Source organism: Sceloporus occidentalis, unplaced genomic scaffold, assembly GCF_023333645.1.
Source record: "Sceloporus occidentalis isolate IW3139 unplaced genomic scaffold, rSceOcc1.0.p SCAF_2, whole genome shotgun sequence".
In the NCBI taxonomy this organism is placed as follows: Eukaryota; Metazoa; Chordata; class Lepidosauria; order Squamata; family Phrynosomatidae; genus Sceloporus; species Sceloporus occidentalis.
In genome coordinates this window covers 147,262,545-147,289,642 of record NW_028316982.1, presented here as the reverse complement: position 1 = coordinate 147,289,642, position 27,098 = coordinate 147,262,545, and the positions used below count along the sequence as shown (strand labels likewise).

Below are 27,098 nucleotides of genomic sequence, written 5' to 3'. Positions count from 1 at the left end.
CCTCCTTAAGCCAAATTTCCCCCCAAAAGCAACCTTTTCTAATTGCATGTGCTGCAGTGCAAAGCTTGGCTTGTTGGCTGTTGGAGACTGTCAAGTGTACCTCCCCTCCCTGGCAGGAAAACCGTGAATTCCTTTAAGAATAGCAGCTCGTTTGTGGTATGGTAAGTTACTCCTGCATCCCATTTGTGGTTCATTCTCGCTCCGACACCTCTGGTCTCCATAATATTTTCCTAGGCTTTTCCTGATTTTCTCAGCTGGCAGATCAAACATTTCACTTTGGTTGTGGGAGGAAGGGCAGTTCAAGAACTTTGCAGGATGCAGTTCTACCACTTTGCTTTCAAGCAGTTTGCCAAAAGGAAGGCTGATTTGTTTTTATTTGATCAGGTGACCAAGCTATCTATCTATCTTCTTCCTGTTGTTTCCCACCGTAGTATGGAGTTCCAGCATATAAGGTAGCATGATGTAGCATTTGAAAGTAGAGCTAGGTCTCACAGTATTGCTATATTGTGTTTCTATGTTGGTTTGATGGAATGAATGGGAATATCTCCCAAATTTCAGATCCTCTTAGGCCCTGTGCAGACTGGCCTTACAGGATGGCCTGGGGGTGGAGTCGGGGTGTCACATCCATATGACGCATGTCCTGACTCTGTCCCCAGGGCAGCATGATGCCGCACACCACTCCACATGATGTGTGGCGTCAAGGAGCCACTTTTTGCAGCTTCTTTTTGTGCCCAGCAATGTCCAGATCGGGGCTGCAGCGTATAGTTGCTACGGCCCCATCTGACTGTAAAAGGGGTTGTTGGAGGCTGCCCCTTAGGGGCTGTCTGCACAGCCCCTTAGTTTCTCCTCCTCTTCCCATATTCTTTTCCCTAAGAGTGAGAACTGAAACTATTTTTGTTATTGTTAGTCATTTTACTGAAGCTGAGCCCTTTTTTTTTATTTTAAAAGAGAATACAGTGAAAGGAAAAGGCAGGAGTCCAGCTAAAAAAGTTCTTAAACTCCATCCTTTTTCCTCTCCATTATCTAAAAACCAACATGTTTGATATGTCTGCTTTGGTGGCTATAGTTGGAGCCAGGATAGTAAGCAACCCAGAAGGTATGGAAAGACAAGGTGGGGAGAGGTGAAAAATGATCCCCTAATAAAATCTGTGGATACTCAAGTCCCATTAAACATAATGGCATAGCAAAATGTTGTCCCTTATATAAAATTGAAAATCAAGTTTTGCTATTTGTAATTTATAATTTTAAAAAATATTTTCAGTCTATAGATGCTTGAAACCATGAATAAAGAAATCCATGGGTAGGGAGGGCCAACTGTATATGTTGTAAAAAAAAGTTTTATTAGGTATGTTTAAGCTTATTTTAACACTTAATACATTTGGCTAAAGTTTCATAAACAATTATAGCTTGATGGTGCATCTTAGCAGAGCAGCTTCAAGCCTTAGAAGAAACCCAAGTGAAAGAATTCATGACATCAGGTACCAAGGAGTCCAGCAACACCTGAAAGAACTTTGAGGAATCCCTCCTTCTTTTGAAAACCTCTCTTCCATGAGAAAAAGCAAAAGAAGATGCAATAACAGCCTGGCTGGCTGAGTCCAACGATGAGCAACTGTAGAGGGGAGCAACCTTTGAACTCCCAACTGCATTGTGGCATTACAGCTGCCTCAGAAGTAATGTTGCATCACTCCTACCACCATTTTCATCCATTTTGCATGTATTGGGTTGAGGGAGCTCTGAAGGATGGGGAAAGTAAACTGCTACATTTGCAGATCATTTTAGGTTGTTTTGGCCAAAAATCATTCCAACATTTTAATTTTTAAAAGCATGGGAGCTTTAGGGTTCACCAGGACTTTAGGGGTTACAAAATTAGGCCTCAATGACAACATGTAGCTCATAGGTGAAACTTCCAGCATTTCTGGTTTGCTATTTTGTTGTCCACAATGACCAGCCAGATGCATACAAGCCACCAGAAAGAAATAAGAAAGGCACCCTTCCACTATTTCTGAGTACACTTTAAGTTGGGAGTCACCTTCTCTCAAACTAACAAATATTTTTACTGGGGGTAGCATAGAGAGTGGAAGCAGCAGCTTATTCGTTTTGCTTAAATCTAGATACATTAATTGCTGAATTTCCTGTCATGGAGATGTGAGAATTTAGGAGAACAAAATCAGTACAGTCTAAATGAGTGCTATTCAGACTGGCGGTCCATGGCTTGATTGGTATTGGTCTGAAAGCAAATATCTGTTGATTCACAGTGAGTTTCTAGGAAAGCAAGCAAGCAATGGATGCAAATATGGTACTGGTAAAATTGGGGTGGGGGGTGGGGAGTGGCCAAGATAACCCAAAATGCACTGGTTTAAACTAAGGATGTGTAGCCCTGGCTTTTGTTCTTTCCTGGAAACTTGCTAGGAGCTAGCAACCAGTGGCTCATGGACTGCTCCTAGTCCATGGACCACCACTTTGAGCAGCACTGGTTTAATAAATTAATAAATAGAGAACACGGGGGCAAATATATATATATATATATAGTATGCACACAAGTAGAATATAAGGGCAGCAGGAAGCAGCTGGTATTTGGAGAAATTATGTATCTGGAGGTAGTGTATTCCCCATGCATTTATGTAACTCCCTTTTAAATCAGACTTAATTGGTGGCCATCAGTACATCCTGAGGTAGAAAATTATATAGATTTACACGCTACACATTATTTTTCCTTATTTTTGATGCCCCTTAATTTGTAGTATACCATGGAAGCGTAAATGGGAGAATTCAGGCAAGTAGGTATCTCATCCATTATTTTTATTGGATCTAAATTGCATATAAAGATTATTGCAAACAAAAGAAATAGCACATTACTGTATTTTTTTTTGTAAAGGTTTGTGCTCAATTTTTACAATGAACCTTTCCTTCAAGGGACTAAAAATGTTTATACATTATAATTGAGAAAACCTTTTCAAGTAAATTTCCACTTCTTTATCCAGTGGAGCCTGAAATGGAGCACTTGATGGCTAAAATAAATATTTTATCTAGCCAGTAGCTTTCCCTTTTCATCATTTTCAATTTCCCTGTTTAACATTACGATAAATTTCTTTATTCTTTGGCACAGGTTGTATTTTTTTGGCATATGCCGTACTTTATATTTGAAATAACTTAGTTCCATTACTTTTTGTTTGTTGCAGCCTTACTATATTTAGAGTGTATGATGTGAAGAGAAACCAGTCTTCAAACCTTCTTCCTGCGAATATGAAAGAGGGATTGAAATGCCTTTATTTTATAGAGATACACATATAAGCAATGGATGTCATTTATTTAAAAAAAAGCTACGAAGGAGAGAGAGGGAGAGAGAGGAGGAGGATCCTAACTGATTTATTAGTGTTCCTGTTGGGTCCCTCCTACCAGGGATTCTGTTAGCTACCTTGACTGCAACTTCTGCTACTGGAAAAGTGGAATAGAAAAATGCTAAACTATCATCCCAGGCCTGTTCCGACCTGCTGCTTGGAGCAGCCTAAAGCAGTGATAGTAGGCCAAGAAGCCTGGGTGCACCAACACCTCTCCGGCAAGCATCAGTGTAAGCCATAGCTGTCACACAAGGTTTAGGTGCATGCTATCCTTCACTCCAGGCATTGCCATAAAAAGAACACGCAGACTAGTAGAATGACAACCAAGATACAATGCCAGTATTGTGGGTAATAACATGTAAAAAGGAAAGAAAAATGTGCTCTTTATGGACAGATATGCAAAGCATGTGTCAATCTAAACTATTTCCAGAGCCAGGGGAAGAATGTGCATAAAACCTAGAGAAGACAGTAGAAGTTGTGCAGGAAGATAGTGATGAATCTGGATATTGGAGGGGAGGGGGTGATGTCCTGAATCCATCTTCAGGATTTCCAAATCATGATGTTCATGCACTAAAATGAGTACCCAGCTTGGTGATTCTCTAAAGTCTTTTGCCACCTTCTATGTTACTAGCAGTTGCCTGATTGACATCTGAAGATCATTGGCCTGAATGAGGATGACTAGAGAAATAGCCCTTGATGTGTCTTTAACATGCATTTTAACACACACACACCTTCATTTTGTATGGCCTTGCTGTACCTATAATTACTGCAGTTGCTGCACAATGTAACCAATGAAGAGTAAAAGCAAAAGCAAAAGCAAAAAAACTCATTTTTAAAAAATTAAGATTATTCACAGCTGGATTTCATATTGGTTCATTACACTTTAATATGAATGCATTGTGGATAGATGAAGCCAACCATACTTCCAGTCAGAGACAAGAAAATATTGTATTAGCTTTAAAAATGAGTACCTGGAAAATAAATGCTTTCCAGCAGTGTCTGAGGAATGACAAGTATTTTGTATTTTTATTTTTAATATTACTGTTCCCTCTGGATAGCGAGTCAGTGGAGTATGAAGAAGCAGTCCAACAGCACACCATAATGATTTAAATTAGAAGAACTTCTATAAATATATGACCATAGCCTATAACGTAACATAAAAAAGGTTCATCAGTCTTCTAATTAATATACATTGCTGAGAATCCTTAGTAGTGTGGTGCTTTAAATTTGGCAGGCAAATGAAGACCAAATCTTATATTTGTTTTCCACTAAATTTTATATAATGGCAATGACCCATGGGTTATGTATTAATATATTTAAGTAATCAAAATTTCTCTGCCACTCCTATATAATGTGCATAAAAGGAAATAGTCTTTAGTGAGTTTTAAACATTTTTTGTGGAGTAATTGTAATTTTAATGTTCTGTGCCATCTTTTGCTGATTCACCCTTAAACCTGGTTTATAAATCTTTTCAGATAAATAGTGTTAATTAAAATAAGAAATTGTGCGAAAATAAAGAGGTTTAGAGCAAATGAGGTCTTTGTATTTATCTGATGATGAGGAAACATTACAAAATTATGGGACTCTGGGCTTCTCCTTTTTAGGTCTAACATGAAATATGATTTAACTCCTTTTTATCAACTGCTTGCTCTTGGTCTTTTTAAATTACATTTCCCTGTAGATGTATGTGAGAAGAACATTTCAACCAGTTTTATTTCATTCAACCTACTGTGTCAAGAAAGAGCCGAGTGCCCAGACTGGAATAAAATAGGCCACAACATTGTTTACAACTGCAGCTCTGCACCTTTTGCTTATGCTTAAATCATGTTGGGCCTGCCTGCCCCCATATTTGAACCTGAGCTGTAAAATGTCTGATTGTAATAAAGAAGAGGGGGCAGATTATGATGGTACCTTCCTTGATAGTTTCCCCTATCTGGAAGGTGGCCCATCTAGGCTTAACGCTTCCATCTTGAGTGCCAATTTTCTGTCCTCTTTGGGTGTTGGGCTCACTTCCCTTAGCTTAATTACTATCAGTTGTGATGAACAGCCAGTGAAGGAGCAGAAACCACTTGTGCAAACAAAGAGAACATCTACACTTGAGCCAAGTTGACTAACACAAAACCCTTGGATTATATGCAGTATGACTGAAGATCAGGTACATGCAGATAACTGCATAATAAAGCAGGAACACACTAGATTATGTATAATCCCAGGGAAGGTAAAAAATGTGCTTCAGTGACACAAACAAAAATCTCTTCTTGGAGCAATAGATACTCATGCAGCCCAGTATGATGTGAAGGGTAGGGTGAAAAACTGGCCAGACTATATACCTCAGATTTGCATATGCTTGTAACAAATATCACAAGGAGGAGTACTTTCATGAGATTTCCCAACTCCATGGGACTCCTCCTGTGACGCAGGAAGGCACTGATCTCACAGTGTCTGACCACTGTGGGCATCATGATATGAGGAACCCTAACATGAATGCTAGACGCTTATTGCACACTGCAGTTCTCAACAAGGTGGAATGCACACTATTACAGGACTCTAATGTTGAAAAACAAGCCCTATTGTTTTCATTGAGTTTATTCTAAGTATCATTATCTAGATCCAATCCAAAATATTTATACTGGCCAGTATCCAACAGCGTAATTCCATGTTACCTCTAACTGTGCACAAGGGGAAAACCCAATGCAATTGTCAATCGTACAGTTGGTTGCACAAGTAGGAGCAGGCCTAGGGGTCACCACAACAAGTGTACTACCCTTTACACAACTGGAAAAAAATGAATCTTACATTACAAGCACAATTTCCTGAAACAACGGCCCCATACAGACAGGCCAAAATAAAGCTGCTTCGGGACACTTTGGAGGTATGCTGTTTAAATGATGCATGTGCCCTAAGAGTCCGGAAGCTGCGCCAAAGCTTTGCTCCTGTCCTTAGGACTGGATTGTGGCTTTGGTATGGCTTCCAGCCTCTTAGGACGCATGCAGCATTGAAACAGCATACCTCCAAAGTGACCCAAAGCAGCTTTATTTTGGCCTGTCTGTATGGGGCCAACATTACCTTGTATTTAGGCCAGTGAAACCAGGTGTTGTGGAGATTATTCAATTATTTCTGTTTTATTTAATCTTTTAAAGGATGAGGGGAAGAGAGAGAGAGGGGGGGGGGTTATAAACATTTCTCTTTTTTTGTATTCTTGCAACTTCTCTCTACTCACTCAAAAAAAGAAAGAAAAGAAACAAGAGAACTGAGTTGCTTGCATTATTTTATACTTGGGGATTGCTGTATTGTCTTTTTAATGGATCTCAGTTCTTAATCCTTATTGTGACAGATTTGTCACTGAGACTATTGGGTAAGTATATTAGGCCTTTGCCCTAATCCTTGATTTGACACAGAAAGCAGCAGTTCCTTTGTGTTTGCAAGTCTGCAAATTAATGCCTGCTAATTAATTTTAATTGAAACAAAGCAAACTTCCTTTAACCACATTTATTATTTAAAGGAAGAAATGCTAAACATTGCAAAGGACCTGTTTCTTGTCAGGCTAGGAGGTAGTCTCTGGATTTTGCAGAGGTCTGGAAAACAGTATACTTTCTCAAGGGTATATTCTGGAGTTGTACAGGACTCCCAAATCAACTTTATGTATTTCCTCAAAGATTACTTATACCATCACCAACACACAGTCTTCATTTAACTATTTCTTGTGGACTAATGCTTGTTCATGACGAGTCTGTTCCAGTTTTATTATTCTCTAAATGAAGTGAATTCATCACTGAATGGCAGAAGAGCCCTTTACAAAAAGGATCTTCTGTTCTTTAATAAATACTATAAGTCACCAGGACCATATAGCGCCAGTCAGCAGGTTTTGGAAACATCTTGTCATATACTCATTTGACTACTACTCTATATAGAAAATAATTTGGGTGTGGTAGAGTATTGAAATACAATTTTTAAAATGAATGCAATTATTCATTACTTTTTTGAATAATGAGGAGCAATCTGATTTCTTTTTAAAAAAAAATTGAGTCCCAAAAAGAAAATGTTAGTTCTGCATAAGAAAATGTTTCTTTGTGGGAGGATTTTTGGGCATTTTTGTTGAGGTTTTGATTTTTTAAAAGTTGACAATAATACTTTCATTGTCATTAGTATTGCATCACTTGCAGAAATTAATAACTAATGAGTTACAAATTTTAAAAGTAGCATTTCTGAACTTGGGATCAAACACCTGACAAGACAGGAGTACCTGGCTCCATCACACATAATAATAATCTAGCCAGATGAAATGGTATTAGAAGGTTACAAGAAGAATTAAGTTAGCAGCATTGCTGGAGCTACAGCTGCAACCCTGTGTCCCTAAAACTTTAGTACTGGTTTGCTTGGATGGAGCAACTGGGAGTTGGTAGCTTCACAACAATGGTCCAAAACACACTATAGAAATAATCCAGTTTGGGACCGCTTTAACTACCCTGGCTCAGCTAGGGAATCTTGAGAACTGTGGTTTATTGTGGCCCCAGAGCTCTCTGACAGGAGGCTAAATGTCTCACAAAACTACAGTTCCCAGAATTCCCTAGCACTGAGCCAGGGCAATTAAAGTAGTCTCAAAATGGATTATTTCTGCAGTGTGTTTTGGACCATTGAAAACAAATTCCATTTCAACATGTTGCAAAGAAAAAGGGCAAGATGCCTTAAAGTATAATCTCTGACTATATTTGCAATTAGAATTATATGATTAACTTTACCTAACATTTTGGTTTTTTGGGGACTTTGCCCCTACCTGTACAATGACAATTGACCAATTCTTTTTTTAAATAGGGGGTGAGGATTAACAGTTTAGTAAAACTATTTTCAGGAAAAAAATCTACTTAGTAAGGAACAAACAAGCTTGTTTGATGTATGAATCATTTGTCTTTCTTTAGAACTAATTAATTCAACAACTGCTTCCTGTCTCTTTGTAAAGCCGGTCTTCTTTTGAAGAAATTAAAGAAGACTAATATTAATTAGGTTCTACCCATTCAATACTGTTTCTGTGTCTCCTGGAACTAATTAAGACTAATAAACCTACATTAATTCTTTACTTAATTCTTCAGTTGAATCAGCTAATATTAACAATTGCTTATTATGGCTAGGGGTGCATTTTTACAGTTAACATTTGTGCACCAACTGCGCCTGTTCCTTGAGATAGCAGATCTGGCCATGGTAACACACAGTTTAGTTACTTCCTAGTTGGATGTCACTATATGGGTCTGCTTTTAAGAGTGCTTGGAAACTTCAATTGTTCTAAAGAGCCACAGCCAGATTGCTAACCAGGGCTAGTCACAAAGAATATAAAACTCCCTTGTTGCAACAGCTTCACTGGCTACTGGTCTGTCTCTGGGCTCTCTGCAAAGTGCTGGTTTTGATATAGAAGGCCATATGTGGCTCCTATCCAGATTTTTTGAAGGATCATATTGTCACGAACCAGCCTGTGCTTTGAGATCTTCTGGGGAGGCTCTTCTCTCTGTCCCACCACCCGTACAGGTATATCTGGTGGGATCATGAGAGACGGACTTTTCAGTGACTGCTCCCGGTCTCTGGAAACATACTTCCCAGAGAATTGGCATCCTCCTGAAGTCTACAAAACATCATGCTGCCAGTTTCTTTCTTTTAGTTACTTTTAAAAGTGCTACAAGATCTCTCTGCATAATGTTTCACAAAATGTTTTGTTCAAAACTAATTGCAAAAGTAGACAAAAAGTTTTTGATACTTTTAAATACCACTTGAAGACTTCTTCCAAAATGTATCCAGGGATGATGTTTTCTTTCACTGGGCTCTGCTGTTCCTTGCTTTCCATTTTGGTATCCTATCTTACAGATCTGTACTTTGTTAACATGCTGGAGAACTAGTGAGGCAGACTTATTTGTGCTTCTCTTTTCTTTCTGCATTGTTGTTCCTCAGTAATGGATTTTTGAGGCAGCTGCTGTTTACCTTGCTTGTTGTAAGCTGGAACACACAGCTATAGCTGGATTACCTAGAGCAGAATTCCATTCTTTCCTCCTGAAGCTTTATTACATTGCAGGCATGCTCTTGCAACCTGACATGGTAGTCTGTGTTTTTCTAGTTCTCTTTCGCCATCTTTCCAGTGCTGATGCTTCCAAAAACACTCCAGGTAGATAGAAGATGAGGAGGAAAAGGGGGCTAGGCAGGCAGAAAACCCCTTTGTAAAAAGGAGCTGCTTTGTCAGCAGCTTTGTTAACTGAAATTTGCCTGTATATGATCCAAACAATTTTTGAAATAACAGAGTGAATCAGATATGTACATGCATCAAATGATAACCATATAGGTAGGTAGATGTGCAGACTGAACTAACACTTGTTTGTTAAAGATCTTTTGACAAAGCAAGCCAAAAAATACATTTTATAGTAAATTTAAAGATTTATTTTTCTTATTTATGCTAATAACTTGTAAAGCAGCTTGCGATATTGAATTTGCAGTCAGTCAGCTAAAACCTATATACAGAAAAGTCATACAATGAAAGAATGAAACCAGAAACAAACATATACCATTTGCCAACATTATTACATTCACCAAGAGGCTTTCTTCAAAAGCAAAGCTTTAGGTTTTGCCCCAAAGTCAAGCAGTGAGGTAGATGTGTATCTTTTGGGGGAAAACCCCTTACAGTCAGGATCAAATAGGCCTTGTTCCTAGTTCCTGACCTGCTGTACTTTGCATGCTGTGGAAAGAATCAGCAGGGATTCTGTAGTTGTACAGAATACCCAAGTGATTACACACAAAGGGGAAGTTATCTTTTCCATATGGATATGCTCATGTAAGATACATTCATCTTGCTGTGAACTCATTTTAAAAATCCTCAGCTTGTAGTGGCAGTCAGGCATGCCCTTTTTTCTTGGAATTCAAGCTCTGTTTTATAGTTCTGCAGGGAAAGAGACGTGGGCAAAGGTTTTAAGCTCATTGTGTCATTCAAAGTCCCCTATATCTTACTACGGCATTTCTCCCTTTATCTGAGGTGGTATAAAGCAAGTAGGGAGCAGTGCAGTTCAATACATTATAAGGAATGTAGGTTGACAGGGTTCTTTCTCTGTTTTCTCATAACATTTATGATAAAATTAGCACCAAGGCAGCTGACATTGCTTTTATGTTTGTAAGCCAATATTGCATTTGCTCTTATTTTGTATTGAAGACTATTTTCTTGTAATGTTAAAAAAATTCAGATTCTTGTAATAAATGCTTAAAAGTAACTGTGCTGTTGTCAATAAAGGTATTGCTGTTTTGTGATTTTGGCTATTATTGTACTTTGCTGTATGGCTAACACAGCTACCCCTGAATATGTGTTGTTGCTTGTATTTGAGTGTGGGATTTAGTGGCTAAAATGCCAATTCTGTAAGGTCTGAGGGTTGGGAGTTCAAGGCCCAGGTGCTGCATGATGGGGTGAGCTCCCATCACTAGTCCCAGCTTCTGCCAATCTAGCAGTTCGAAAGCATGCAAATCCCATCTTCTGCCAACCTAGCAGTTCGAAAACATGCAAATGCAAGTAGATAAATACTTTGGTGGCAAGGTAACAGCATTTGGTGCAGTCATGCTGGCCACATGACCACCGGAGTAGTCCTTGGACAATGCTTCCTCCCTACACAAGACTTCAGAGGGAGCCATCAGGCAGACCCAGCAACATCAAGGTCTGCCTGAAGGAAGAGGCCCCTCCCTCCTCAACTGTCATCTCGGCCTCAGAGGGAGCCATCAGGTAGACCCAGCATCATCTTGGACTGCCTGAAGGAAGAGGCCCCTCCCTCCTCAACTGTCATCTCGGCCTCAGAGGGAGCCATCAGGCAGACCCAGCAACATCAGGGACTGCCTGAAGGAAGAGGCCCCTCCCTCCTCAACTGTCATCTCGGCCTCAGAGGGAGTCATCAGGCAGACCCAGCAACATCTTGGACTGCCTGAAGGAAGAGGCCCCTCCCTCCTCAACTGTCATCTCGGCCTCAGAGGGAGCCATCAGGCAGACCCAGCAACATCAAGGTCTGCCTGAAGGAAGAGGCCCCTCCCTCCTCAACTGTCATCTCGGCCTCAGAGGGAGCCATCAGGCAGACCCAGCAACATCAAGGTCTGCCTGAAGGAAGAGGCCCCTCCCTCCTCAACTGTCATCTCGGCCTCAGAGGGAGCCATCAGGCAGACCCAGCAACATCAAGGTCTGCCTGAAGGAAGAGGCCCCTCCCTCCTCAACTCTCATCTCGGCCTCAGAGGGAGCCATCAGGCAGACCCAGCAACATCAGGGACTGTCTGAAGGACGAGACTTCTCCCTGCTTTAATTGTCACATTGTATTTGTATTGTATTCAATTTTCACTGTACACCGCTATGATCATTGCGGAATAGCGGTCTATAAATAAAACGTATTATTATTATTATTATTTTGAAGTCCATGGCCAACTAGGAGATGATTCTCTGTTTCAAGTTGAATGCTTCCCATGCACTTTTGCAATAAGGAGGATTAATTAAGCTTGTACTTCTTAGGTTTGTGTATAACCTTCAAATCATGTGTTTTGGATGCAAAGGGTTCTAAGTTTAGTTTATGGCATCTCCACCTTAAAGAGTTTTTAAAGCAGGGGAGAGAAGTCGCCCGTGGGGTCCCACAGGGTTCTGTTCTGGCCCAGTGGTGTTCAACATCTTTATTAATCACTTGGATAACAGAATTGGGAGGGGGGTATGCTTATCAAATTTGCGATGACACCAAATACCCCTGAGGACAGGACCAAACTTCAGAATGACCTTAATAGATTAGAAAGCTGGGCCAAAGCTAACAAAATGAATTTCAACATGGAGAAATGTAAGGTGCTGTACTTGGGGCGGAAAAACGAAATGAACAGATATAGGATGGGTGACACCTGGATAAACAAGACTATGTGTGAAAGGGATCTGGGAGTCCGAGTAGACCACAAATTGAACATGAGTCAACAGTGCGATGCAACAGCTAACAAGGCCAGTGTGATTTTAGGCTGCATCCTGCTTAAATGATGCATGCATCCTAAGAGGTCAGAAGCCACACCAAAGCCACACTCCAGTCCTAAGGACTGGAGCGCAGCTTTGGTGCGGCTTCTGGCCTCTTAAGATGCGGGTGTCATTTAAACAGCATACCTCCAAAGTGAACCGAAGCAGCTTTATTTTGGTCTGTCTGTTGGGGCCCTAAGTCCTGAGCTAGATGGACCAAAGTCTAGACTCAGTATAAAGAAGTTACGCATATTTGTTTTGATATACTTTTACTTTAATAGCATTAGCTACAGTTCCCTGGGCACTAGTAGATCATAGGGGAGTACGTACAGAGATATTCTGGTATTTTGTGTTTTGTGCAATGTTGGTCCAAGGTGGATTCATGGAGGAAACAATATGCAAATTATTGTTCACTTTGGCTTGCATAGTGATTGCTTTCTTTTTTTAAAAAGAAGTGGGTAGATTAATTTACAGAGGCATGATCAAGTTGATTGCACTTTATTTTACTTAGCTTTTGCCATTAAGAAATAATTATTCCCATTTTGGGAGAAAGATGGGATATAAGTCTAATAAATAAGTAACTAACTAAATAAAATTTAGTCCATGAGTTCTAGACTTCCCCTCCCATATACTTGAGTTCTGGTTGGGGTTGGAAATTGATACTGTCTAGTGGGTCTGGGTCTAAAAATGCTCTCCAAGACATGGCCTTTCTTCTACACAGTGAATGTGTTATTCATAATAATTCTTTATATGTGTCTGTTTATATTAGTATAGATAAGGAAAGAGAAAAGATGCTGGAAGTGAGGTATCGAGCTATGTTTCTGTAGTTTCAAGATACTTGATATCTAGATGTCATAATGTTTTCTGTTGTTTAATATATTTTCTTTTTGTTTGGTGATGAAAGACGTAATGTGTTATTTAGTTTATTCTATGCAATTTGAAATAGTTTCATTGATAAATCTGATAAAAAATCTGTAGGTTTTCATATGATAAAAGTCCTGAAAGTAACAAGAAATAATAAAAGATCAAAGAAAGCAATTATCATCTGAGTCTTAATTGGAAGAAGTGTACACTGAATATATTTCACATTTATAGAATTACTCTTACAAAAGTGTTCAATTTCTCAATGTGGATAGTAACTGAAATGCCATACAGCTAGAAGTACCCAATGAGATAGTTTAGACAGCTGTATGATCTGGCAAGAGATGGATTGACAATAAAGAAAACAATTCCTTTGTTCTTATTCTTCTTTAAGGCAAATAGAAGTACACCCTTCCATCCCAATCAACAAACTCTCTGATAAATCAGGATTGGAAACCATGACTTGATGTTGTCTGCATGACAAGCACAAACCATATTTTGCTATTTCTGACAAAATGTCCAACTATAGTAGATCTCAAAGCAAGAAAGGAGGGAAGGGATTGCTCTAGAAAGGAAGGCAGGAGTATGTGAGCCAGAGACACTTGCATAGTCTCCACCCATGGTTTGTCATTTACTTCTGATCTGTACCGATGTTAGTAGCTTTAGAAATCAATTACACACTTCCAGTGATATAAGAGTTCACACATTGTAGGAAAAACTATCAAATATTATAAAAGAAAATAAGCCTTGAAAAGGATCTCTCAATTCCTGAAAAGAGCGAGAGAGAGAGAGAGAGAGAGAGCAAAAAGTAAATTACTGTAAAATTTACCAATATATCTGAATTGCCTGTGTCCTTAACTAAACAGATTAATTCATAAGCTAAGAAAGCATAAATATCTCAAGGGGGTGAAAATTTATTCTTGAATACTTTAAAACCATCTGAGGAAATAGACACGTGGACATGTCTAGTCTGATCTTTGGAACTTCACATTTTCAAACATCTATACACCTTGAAAGACTGGCAAAAAGAGCAAAAAAAGTCTAAACTGGATGAGATATCAAAGCTCTTTACCTTTTATTCCATCTTTTTTTTTTGTAAAAAAAATTGCACATAGGAACTATGAGTGGAAATTATTATGATAATGGCCATGGCAACAGGGAGAAGGGTTTATGTTTCACCACAGCACAATTTTTCCCAGTAGAAATCTCATTAGACTGTACACATACTGTATACTTTTCATAAGTGCTGTTTTTCTGGAAAAAGGTACAGGTGAAAGGGGTTAATTCCTTTTCTTCAATCGCAGTCTGAATCATGTCTGCCTGTGCTAAAATTTAAAGAAATGGCAGATCTTATTTTGTATCGACATTGTATTTAGTAGTGAGATAAAAGACGAGAGGGAGGATAATACTGAAATATACTAATAAAACTGCCCTTGGTTCCAAATAAGTGCATTTAGGATTGATCTAAAAACTGTGTAGAATGCATTTAGCTTAAAGTAATGACCTTGGTTTTAAATGTGAACATGCAGTTAGATTTCACCACCTCTGTGGAAGCAGATAGCTAGAAGTTTATTACCAGATGTCTATGAGACACCAAAGAAGTCAGTTTGAAAGATTAACCTTTCTATTCTATATAAAGTACTGTGAAGACAAGATTGCAATCTCACATTGAACAGGGGGGAAAGCCACATTTTACTGCCAACCTCAGAATCAAGAAAACATTTTAACTAAATGTAGCAATGTTTAACTAGAAAAAATGTTCTTTTTCTTTCACACACAAATGTTATCTCTTCAACCTCAGATAAAGTGATGCACCTTAGCGTGTTGGCAGTATATTTGCTTGATTCAGATCCCAGTAGCAGAAAGACATCTTGTAATACTGGTAACTAAATTTTCCAAATGTTTCAAGTTACGCTGTATAAGAAATACAGTAGATAATGCTATTTTTTATTTGTTTGTTAATCCATCAGGTTTGAGAGATTTGTTAATCCATCCCCTTCAATGATAAACTATTATCATGCACTCTGATTCTGGATTTGGATACCCCCCCTAACTGAATTTAGATTCAAACTGAGGCTACTGGAAGTTTTACACATTCAAGGTACTCCATAGGTATGGAAATATATATATTACTCTTTAAAATGTGAAGGAGAAGAAGAAGAAGAAGAAGGAAGAGAAGATAAACACATGGCATGAAATAAAAAAAATTATTTAGTTTCCAGATCCTATGGGGTTTTGAAGGAGTGCATACAAATTAAAACAGTTTCTCAAGTTTATTGCACCATTTGATTATTCTATTCTTGGCATGGCTACTAAAATAAAGAACATTAGGTATGGAGACTAAGGAGACAAAGTATAATCCATAGAGGGGTAGCCAAATTCAAGGCAAATATGAGAGCTCTCCTCTCCCTCATTCTCTTTCACACAATCTAGGCCAGTTCTCAAGAGCAGGGGTGGGTAACTAGGCTAGGTGGCTGCATTAGAGGGGACTTTGGAGGGCTGCACCTGATCCCACCACAACAAATAAAAAAAAGGAAAATATTTTGCCCCCAAAAGCCTCTTCGTAATCTAGGGCCATTTTCACCATGTTTTGAGTTTCAATAAAAGCCTCTACAGGATCTAAATTGGCACAAGGGGCCCCACTAAATGTTGTGAAAGTGCATTCCATGTCTCCAGGTGAACATTTTGGAAAATTTTGGGACACAAAATGATTTTTGAACATTTTTGCAAACGTTTTTTATTCCTTGGGGCCCCCAAGGGGCTTCAGATATGGTGGAAATTCCCTCCACACCACCTGGAGAGCATGTGGAGCATTCTAGAACAAAACAAAATAAAGCAAAATCTTGCACCATCACATATTTTTTACCCTGGGGGTGCCTTACAGTTCACCCCTGCTCTGGAGTCTCTGCATCTTTATATTATTTGCCAAAGCTTGCAGACACAGAGGGTTGTTTTTTTTCCTTTTTGGAAAAAAGCTTTTATTTCCTTTCTTTGAGATACAGAAAACCAGCACTGAAGCATGTGATCCCTCTTCTTTTCTTGAACAGATAACTAGAACAGATCTGTTCCCCCAGGAATAGATAATGAGATAAAACTCTTATTTGCTGCACCATGGGAGTAGTGAGTTAAACCTCTTTGGGAAAAGGGAGATGTGACTTAGCCATTAATTAAATCTAATTAGCTATTCCCATGTTCTGATAAGGGAAGTATTTAATCAAGAAGTTAACTATCAAACCTCACTGGACAAAGGTATAGCTTTCATATTAACTAGTTACAGTCAATTAGGGTTTTTTTTTTGGTTACATACTGAGTGCAGGGAGTTTTAGAAATGTGATCATCACAGAAAAGGTTTTGCTGTTTCTGAAAGCTTCAGTTATTCACGTCTGCAAAAATGAGAAGGAGCAAATGCCCATACCTTTGTGCATTGAATCAGATATTTCAAGATGTGTTCTTCATTTACTTACCTGGCAGGGGAGACACCATGATCATGAAGGTGGTTTTCCCAGGGTGAGGCTCATCCATTGCACTCGGGGTGTGCTGACCCCTGCGATTTCCCCAAATGCGGGAAACTCGACTGCATAATTTGTGGTAGTGAGGAGCCCTGGTGGCGCAGTGGTTAAATGCCTGCACTGCAGCCATTCACTCGAAACCACAAGGTTGCGAGTTCAAGACCAGCAAAAAAAGGGCCCAAGCTCGACTCAGGCTTGCATCCTTCTGAGGTCGCTAAAATGAGTACCCAGACTGTTGGGGGCAAATTAGCTTACTTGCTAATTAGCTTACTTGCTGTTCACCGCTATGATCTTTGGAATAGCGGTATATAAATAAAACAAATTATTATTATTATTATTTACAGTGAACAGCTTTGAGAAGTCTGTGTTTTAAATTGCAGTGCAGTCAGGTCAGTGAGAACAATGAGATGATGCTGTCTAAATATAGCTTCAGCATAATTATCCTAACTGCAGGAAGCAGAGGATCCACACAAGTATACAGAATAAAAGAAGAAAAGTCACAGTTAGCACTTCTAGTTTTATTCTTAACACTTGGAATCCTCAGGCTTTACTAATAATTCTTTACCATAAAGCTTTCCATTGTATAAAATCAAAGATAACTTGGAAACACTAAATGATGTTTTAATGTATTTGGCATCTCTCACATAGAGAGAAAGGCCCAGAGGTGTCCTTTGTCAGAGGAGGCTGTGACAAATGGAAGGGGTGTGTGTTTGTTTACCAGTTTTTCCTGACCTTCTTTCATACACCCAATACTCTTGCAGGACAGATTTTTGGAGGGTAAGAAAGAGCTGCAAAGAAAGGGCGAGCCAACAAGTGAGAGCACTGTAATCTATTAGCAGAACTCCGTTAATGGAACTGAAGACCCAAGTGCCAAACCTAGTAGGATATTACTGAATATTACATTTTGCACATATATCGCAGTGCATTAGTTAAATAGCAAAACTATTGTATTAGTTAAATAATAAAAATACGTATTATCTAAATTCCTTTTTATTCTGATCTTCAGCCAAACATTTGTTGATACAGTCAGTGAAAGAAGGGAGGAAACTGAGAGAGAGCAACAGGTCAGAAACAGTTTAGAGGAGATTATTCCATAACTGTCATGTTTCAGTCCTATGAAATCCTGGGATTTGACGTTTAAGGGACAACACATTTAGAATTCTCAGCCAGAGGTCTGTTTTGTAGCCTCTGACCAAACTACAAATCCCAAGATTCCATGCACTGGAGCCATGGCAGTTGAACTGGAATAATAATTGTGTGGTGTAGATGGGCTCCTGGTCATTGGCAGAGCTAATGCAATGTATCTTCCCATTTTCCTCAGCTTGCAGCTGCTGGGATAATAGTATTTTGGCTATTATGGGTTTATTTAAACAGAAATGATTGTATAAATGGCATATGGTGATGGATATTTTGATGGATGAGTTTCATTTTGTTCATCATGGTGATGTGGATAGGTCAGGCCAGCCACTTGTCTTGTTAGATCCATGTCCATTCTGGCTAATTAAAGCTTCCAGCAAAGGACTGGCCAATAGAGTGGTGGAGGTTGTAAATGTTTATTTGAAAGAGGGCTATGTTTCAACCTCTCTAAAAGAAGTGACTGACAAAACCCACATTGGATCACATCCCTAGGTAACTATTGGCTAGTCTCTTCCCTTTCTTGGATCCAGCACTGCTCTTGGGAAGCCAGGTTGTCGTAGTGGCCAGGAATGCATTTGTCCAGCTTTGGGTGGCGTGCCAGCTGTACCCTTTCTTGAAAGGGCAGATCTGGCCGCAGTGGTTCATGGCTTAGTTACCTCATGATTAGACTGCTGTAATTTGCTGTATGCGAAGTATCCTGAAAAGTGTTTGGAAGCTGCAGTAGTGCAAAATGTAGCATCCAGATTGATGTCAGGTGTGCATTTTTGAGCCCATATAACACCAGTCTTGCAAGAACTGCACTCCAGTCTGCTTTTGAGCTCAGTTCAAGGTGTTGACCTACAAAGTCCTAAATAATAAACTATTGGGACCAGAATATCTGAAAGATTACCTCCTCCCATATGAGCTTGCCAGAAATTTTGAGATCTTCAGAGAAGGCCCTTTTGTGTGTCCCATCACCTCATGAAACTAGATTAGTGGGCACCAGTTCCAGGATTTTCTCTGACTGTGGAACTTGATACCGAAGGAAGTTATGCTGCCCTCATCTCTTTTAAGCTTCTGGTGGGCAGCCAAAACAATGCTGTTCCACTTGGCACTCATTGTTTGAAATTTCAGTTTTAATTGTTTTAAAAATGGATTCTAGGATAGTTTTTAGACTGCTTTTAGGATTTTTAAAGAGTATTCTAATGTATTTTAAAATACATTAAAATATCTTCTTTTAATTGTTTTTTATTTGTTCATCATGTAGGGAGCACTTATGAGCTGGGAGGTGGCACAGAAATAATAATAATAATAATAATAATAATAATAATAATAATAATAATAATAATAATACCCAAATATTCCTTTCAATTTCCCAGAAATGGAAATGTATCTAATACCTCCCCGCAACTAACATAAGCATCTGAGGAAGCATCTACGAAAGCTCATGCAACCAATTTCTTTCTTTCATTTAGTCTCAAAAATGCTACAAGATCTCTTTGCATAAGTCTTACCCTCTAAACCAATTGTGCCACTTTATCTACAAAGACACAAAGCAGAAATTTGTGCTTCACTTAATAAAAAACAAAGGCCAGACGCATTTCAACTGATGTCTTCTTCAGTGGCCTGCCAATGTTAAAAATATAAAATGTATAGCAACTCCTTAGCACACAATGTAATGGTACTGAATTCAAAAGATGCAATTTGATTTTTATTATTAGAATTGTTATATTTTTTATAATTGCCAAAGAAAAAAAGGGGGAGGGGTTATCTACCCTTTCTGTTGTTTTATTGGCTTTTCTCCAGGGTTTAGTTTCTCTGGTTTTGAATTTTATATATTCACCCTTTCAGTGGGGTATTTATACCCTTTAAGATACTATATTGTTTTTTTGCTCCAGGGTGCTGTTATTTCCTTATATATATTTTTTGCTAGAACCCTTCGGTTGTTTTGTTTGGTTTTCATCTTGAGTTTTTTCGGTTATAGGGACTTTGGTTGTTTTGGTTTACTTTACAAAGCACCACTGCTGACATTACTGACACTAACGCTACACTACTTTTAAAAGAAGTGGTGGTACAATCACTTCTTAAAAGCGCTCCCAGGCCCACCTGAACTTGAATAACGATAGACCAAATCTCACGTTTCTGGGAAAGGTGATCAAAAAGGCAATTGTCTTCTAGCTCCAGGCAGTTTTGGATAATACAAATTATCTAGACCCATTTCAGACAGGCTTGAGAGCAGGATACAGAGTTGAGACTACTGTGGTTGCCATAGTCGAAAATGAGCATTGTCAGGGGGAGTGTGTCCCTGTTGGTGCAATTGGATCCCTTGGCGTCTTTACCATTGACCATGGTATCCTTTTGATATGTCTGGGGAATTTGGGAATTGGAGGCACTGTGCTTCATTGGTTCCAATCCTGTCTCTCAGTTTCAGAAGGTGGTGCTTGAGGATAGCTGCTCTTCAAAAAACGATATTTAATATCCTTGATATTTAATTTTTTTTGTTTCCTTTACAAAGGCTAAAGCTTTGGGAAATTTAAATTACCCTACAGTATCAACTTCATTCCTGCGACATACAGGAGTGAACATATTACACCATAATTAAAATCGCTTCATTGCCTGCCAAATAGTTTCTGGGCAAGGTTATTATTCGGTTATTATCTTTAAAGCCCTGCATGGTTTGGGTCCAGGTTACCTACAGGTTCGCCTCCTCCCATATAATCCACTTGATACATTCAGGTCCTCTGGTGGATGTTTACTTCAGCCAGCCAGGACTAGGTTGGCAACTGTCAGCCAGAAGACCTTTTCTTCAGCCTCCCCTAGATGTGGAATGACATTCCGGAAGAGATTTGACAGCTGTCAAATAAACTATCAATTTAAAATAGCATTGAAGACCAGTCTCTTCCAGCAGGCTTATCCAGATGATTTTAAAATTTCCAACCTCGGAACACAATTCTTTTAGTTAAGTCAAAATCATTCAGGATCCAACCATTTTGACTATCAGATTCCAAGTCAAAGGGATATATTTTAATTTTAAAAGTTCACATACATCTACAAATATCAAATATTTTCCTTGTTGTGCTTTAAAATCTAAAATTTAGACTAAAGCCTCAATTTCAAGATAGTAGATAAAACAATAAAGGGAAGAAAATATGCTTGTATTCTCTCCTTGAAGGATATCAGTCACACACCTTTGTGCACACACAGTGAAAATAATACACACAGAAAATATCTGCATTGTCTTTCTGTACATGATTGAAATGTTTTGCTGTCTCACATATATCTTACAGGGTATTGTAGAGTGACAGAAGCAAAATTCTGACTTTGGTAATATTTAATATATCGCTCCATATCCAGAACCTCTCAACCTAAAATCTAAAACAGTGAAGTTGTGTGCTTAAAGAAAAACATATTTCTCTCAAGTATAAACTAAAGTGCAACTGTTGTTAGCAAACCATTACCTTCATGGCCGGAATTCACTAAGTTATGAATGTGTAACTACCACAGTTACGTAGTTGCATAATGTCTGCTGGCCTGATCCACCTCATCCTTATTTACTGGGCAGAAGCTACAGTGATCCCCGATTGACAGAGGAATAGGTCTCCATTTATTGCAGTGGCTGCTGCCCGGTAAGTGGGGATTGGGAGCCTTTTTTCGGTTCCTACATATCTCCTAAACTAAGGAATGCATAGGGATTAGAAATATGAACCACTGATGAATGCATACTTCTAACGGGATTATCACATGGAGAAGCAGAGCATATTGTTCCCGTCCTTAACCTTTAATATTTGTGTAATCGGGGGGAAGATCATCACACCCTCACATGCTTCTCCCATCCGTAAAGCGTAATGGAGCCATAATTTGGTATTAACAGAAACTCCCGGGAATTTCTGTTAATACTAAATGATGGGTCCATTACTCTTTACAGACAGGAGAAGAACATGATAAGTGCGCAGAGATATGATAATCTTTCCCCCATCACGAGAATACCATGGGTTAAGGACAGGAGCAATCCGCTATGCTCCTGTCTGATAATCGCCTAAATTATGCATCTGTAACTGACTTAGTGAATTCCAGCCTATGTCCTTCCATTTATCTATCTTCCCTAGAATGCATTTATACTTGCCATATAGGGAAAATTTTCTGTGGAAGTGATTGGTAGTGGTCTGTCAGTGTGCTGGATCGGGATCTGCAAAACGGTTTAAGAGATATACATTGGAGATTTTTTACACTGAGAAAATTAGCATGTTAGAAATAATAAATTCAATTTGTTGCTTTTGCCTTTCAGTTGTATAACTTTGTAAAGCACATTGCTGAACTAGATTACTATTTACTGAGAAGTAAACAGTAAATAGTAGATTCCTATTATAGGAGACACGAAACAGATCAATGTTAACCTTATGGATAGTCAATTTTGCAGGAAGCAGTGAACAGTAAATTGAAATCAGTGGTAATTGAATTGATTTTGGGAGGGTGCCCTGATTTTAACATTCTTCTGTCAGACTGCAATCTTGATGTATAATGTCTTGGTTTGAGCTTGCAAAATGGTCAGTAATTGATAGTTGTCAGCAAAAAAACAGGCTTAAAAAGTTGCTTTCTTGCTTATGTTAGTTGTACCCATGTGTTTTAATCTTGTTTCATATGTGTGGACAAAATAAAGAATAGTCTTACGTGTTGACACTAGGTAATGTATTTACTAGTCTATATTTTTAAAGATGGAATAATTGCATATTCTGCATATGAATCTTGGTAATACCCTTATTAGACCAACCAAAAGGCACGGAATGCATTATACGTACTAGCTTTCAAAGCTCACTGACAACTTCATCAAACAAAATGATAAAAGCCATACAGGAGAAGAAAAGCAATTTTGTCAGTTATGGGCTTGTATCTTATTTGAGATATTTGCTTCAGCTGATGTTCTTTAAGATGGGTTGGTGCAGGTAGAAGCCCCGCCATGTGAAGCTGCACTGAGGAAAAAGGCAGTAGAAGCAGGGGATAACATTTGGTATCATTAGCAGCAATTAAAAAACTGAGACCTCTCTCCTTTCCAACAGTACTGTAACTCTCTCAAGAAGCACTGTCATATTTATGGATAAATGTGGGTGTTGTAACAGGTAGAACTTGCCAACAATAGCAAAATTCAAATTGTTTTATCTTTCTATGGCTGCATCTGCACTGAAGAAATGATCTAGGTTAGTGCCACTTTAACTGCCCTGGCTCCATCCTATGGAATTTTGGGAACTGTAGTTTGTTATGGCACCAGAGCTCTGTGACAGAGAAGGCTAAATGTCCCACAAAAGTACAGTTCCCAGAATTCCATAGCACTGAGCCAGGGCAGTTAAAGTGATATCAACCTGGATTATTTCTGCAGTGTGGATGCAGCCTTGGAGAAGTTTTGTGAAAATATATCTAAATATAGCTATGTTGGCCAGGCAGCTAAATACAACAAAATCCAAAACATACATTGTGATGATACCTTTATTACGCCAGCCAAAAAATGCAAAATGCATTATGTTAGCTATTTAAACTCACTGGTTGCTGTATTAGGAAAAATTGTTAAAAATCAAACAAGACAACAGTGATTTATTTTTATCCTGCTTTTCTCCCAAGAAGGGACCCAAGGTGGGTCACAATATAAAACAATATTAAAATAACATGTTTAAAATAACCTAATTAAAACCCTAAAAGGTTAAAATTTAAAACATACAAAAGTTAAAAACATAATTTAAACCACCACTACCCACAATAAATCCAGGCTTGAATCGTTTTAAAAAGCTTGCTTGAATAAACATGTTTTTGCTTGCTGGCAAAAGGCCAGCAAGGAGGAGGCCAGCCTAGCCTCCCGCGGAAGAGAATTCCACAGGGTGGGACCAGCCACCGAGAATGTTAATCCTGAATATATTTTAATGTACTCAATCAATTTATTAAATAAATAAATTAAACCATTTTAATTGAAAAGTGATATAACAACATTTTGAATAAACAAATATTTTGTATGGGTAAAATGGAGGACTCCTGGCAATGAAATTGTATCTACAAGTAGGATGGATTTGCTTTCTCCCTCTCCAAAGCTCCCTGCATGACTTTGGAATCTCTTCCGGGGGGGGGGGGGTGTCAAGTGATCTTCCAGAGTCCATGTTGGAAGGTTAGAAGAGAAGCAGAAGACAGTGTTCTAATGTATAAACAGTACATTCGATTTAGTCCCTCTCTGTAGCACACCAAATTATGTCCGTTTCAGCAGTCTTTTTTTTTACATGTAGACTTTGCTGGCTTGTTCTGCCACTTAGATTTGAAATTGCTTTTCTGCCCCTTCACAGAGTCAAATTACTCCTAGAGTAGCAAAATTATTCAGAGCTCACATTTGTGAATGAGGCAGGTCTGCAGGTTGAAAATGAGTTAATTAATGACAGGCTAAATTGCTATGTGCTTTCCTCCTTCTACTCTGTAACAATCATGAAATCTGGAAGAGCCTTCTTTTTTTAGTTCTGACTACTTTTTAGTTCTTTGGAAGATAGCTTGCTTTTCTCTCAAGAATTACTTTCCATGAACCGTTGCTATGCTTGAGGATTGTGGGCAGAGTCTCCAAGGTAACGATGAAAAAACTGACATGGGGCAAAGCAGATGGCATGGAAGATCCACGCTGGCACTGTGTCGCTCCTATTTGCCCCAGGACCACGGCAGCTGCATGCACCCGGTCTCAATCCTGGCAGGGACGTAGCCAAGGGGGGGGGGATCTTGGGGACCGGACCCCCTCCTTCCATTAGAAAAATGAATGGTGTGTGCTTCTGCGCCGCCACACCCAAGCCCCATTATAATGGTGGCACTTAGTCTGGACCCCCCCTTCCTAAAATCCTGGCTACGTCCCTGATCCTGGCCTTCGCTATGGTCCTGAACAGGGAGCCAAAAAGGAGCAGTATTCTGCTGCTCCTTTTTGTGCCAGTTCTTCCTGGATGAGGTGCACCCAATAGGCTTGCCATTTCACGGCAGTGGGTGGGACTTTCCCGCCTCCTGGGGGCGTGCCCGGTCCCTCCCCGCCCTCCCCCCTTTCCCAGGTGGCTGCCCAACTCAGGGCTCCCAGGGCTGCTGCCTCCCTTTCCTACAGTGCTGAGCAGCATGTCTGGAGCAGCAGCAGCCGCTGGAGCTAGCAGGGGGCGGGGTCTGCTGCTCTGCCCTGCCCCTATTGGCCAGCCCTCTGCTTCCTTATTTGGGCATGCTCCAACGTCGAAGCGGAGGGGGCTTTGCACTCAGGCAAGCTGCTTTTAGTTCTTCCCCTCTTTCTCTTTCTCTTTCCCCTCCTTCTCTTCTTCTTGTTATTCCATTTTTTTCTCCTCTTCTTCCCCCTCCTCATCTTCTTTTTCTCTTTGTTCCTATTTTCTTCTTTCTCCTCCTTTTCTTCTTTCTCCTTCTCCTTTTTTCTCCTCCTCACCCCTTCCTCCTCTGCTGTTGTTGTTGTTATTGTTGTTGTTGTGTGCCCAACTCCTTTCTGACTTATGGCAACCCTGCCTCTAGCCCTCTTATTTACCCCCCTCTCTCTAAGCTGCCCTCCTCTTCTTCTCAGGGGTCCAGGGCTTCTCAAGGCTTTGCCCCCATTACAAAAGAAAAAAGACTTTGCAAGGGATCTGACCCATAAATCCCCCCTAAGTTGAGACATACCTGGGGAAAAAGAGGGGGTGAGGGGTTTGGGGGGGGGTTGGAGGAGGCAAGGAAAAGGAGGAATTGCTAAGAAGGCTTGGGAGTGGGACTTGTAGTTTGCAGTGGCAAAAGGGGGTGCCTGTGGTCTTTCAAATGCTATGCCTGCTTGGGAGTGGGACTTGTAGTTTGCAGTGCAAAAGGGGGTGCCTGTGGTCTTTCAAATGCTATGCCTGCTTGGGAGTGGGACTTGTAGTTTGCAGTGCAAAAGGGGGTGCCTGTGGTCTTTCAAATGCTATGCCTGCTTGGGAGTGGGACTTGTAGTTTGCAGTGGCAAAAGGGGGTGCCTGTGGTCTTTCAAATGCTATGCCTGCTTGGGAGTGGGACTTGTAGTTTGCAGTGGCAAAAGGGGGTGCCTGTGGTCTTTCAAATGCTATGCCTGCTTGGGAGTGGGACTTGTAGTTTGCAGTGGCAAAAGGGGGTGCCTGTGGTCTTTCAAATGCTATGCCTGCTTGGGAGTGGGACTTGTAGTTTGCAGTGCAAAAGGGGGTGCCTGTGGTCTTTCAAATGCTATGCCTGCTTGGGAGTGGGACTTGTAGTTTGCAGTGGCAAAAGGGGGTGCCTGTGGTCTTTCAAATGCTATGCCTGCTTGGGAGTGGGACTTGTAGTTTGCAGTGGCAAAAGGGGGTGCCTGTGGTCTTTCAAATGCTATGCCTGCTTGGGAGTGGGACTTGTAGTTTGCAGTGCAAAAGGGGGTGCCTGTGGTCTTTCAAATGCTATGCCTGCTTGGGAGTGGGACTTGTAGTTTGCAGTGGCAAAAGGGGGTGCCTGTGGTCTTTCAAATGCTATGCCTGCTTGGGAGTGGGACTTGTAGTTTGCAGTGGCAAAAGGGGGTGCCTGTGGTCTTTCAAATGCTATGCCTGCTTGGGAGTGGGACTTGTAGTTTGCAGTGGCAAAAGGGGGTGCCTGTGGTCTTTCAAATGCTATGCCTGCTTGGGAGCGGGACATGTAGTTGTAGAATTGGGCGGGGGGGGGGTATTTGGCCAGAAAGAGAAGTACATTTCTGCCATCTGTCTAGGAATAATGCCAAAATGTCCTCCATTTTGAGCAGCTGAAGAAACATGCATTTATATTAACATTTTTAAAAAATGATCAAATTTTTATGTGTCCTCCATTTTTTTAAAAAAACATGTCCTACATTTGAAAATGTGACCCTACATTTGTCCTACATTTGTCCCGGTTTGGAGGTCCTGACTTATGGCAACCCTAGCACCCAAGGCCACGTTCAGGGCATGCACCATCTGAACGCCACACCCCCAATGCAGCCTGACGGCCGCCCTTTTAACCTAAACTGTTTGAGGCCTAAACTGTTTTTACTAGGGACACTGGCGCCAAAACAATTAGCATTTGAAATGAAGGGCACAATAACAAGTATTTTCTGTAGAGCCTGACTACTCAAGGAAAATGGCAAATGTAGAGTAAGGATGTATAACTGGAGAAAGAAAGCAAGGAAGGAAAAATAATATACAGCATGTGGTCTCATGGGTGATTTGTATTCTGTTCAAGTCTTGTTAGCATTTCAGCATAGTGCTTCAAGTTTCCCCTCATTTTCACCAAATGATTGGACAACAACCTCTACAGAAGATGCAAGATATATAGATACAGAGA

At 39.9% G+C, this 27,098-nt stretch overlaps 1 protein-coding gene and 1 pseudogene across 1 annotated transcript in view; both read left to right on the top strand.

The window, feature by feature from the left end:
* LOC149319131 (heparan-sulfate 6-O-sulfotransferase 3-like) overlaps positions 1–27,098 on the top strand; it is a 261,884-nt gene that overhangs the window by 53,253 nt on the left and 181,533 nt on the right. The gene's annotated exons all lie outside the window — the stretch shown is intronic.
* LOC149319133 (U1 spliceosomal RNA) lies at positions 16,633–16,781 on the top strand (annotated as a pseudogene).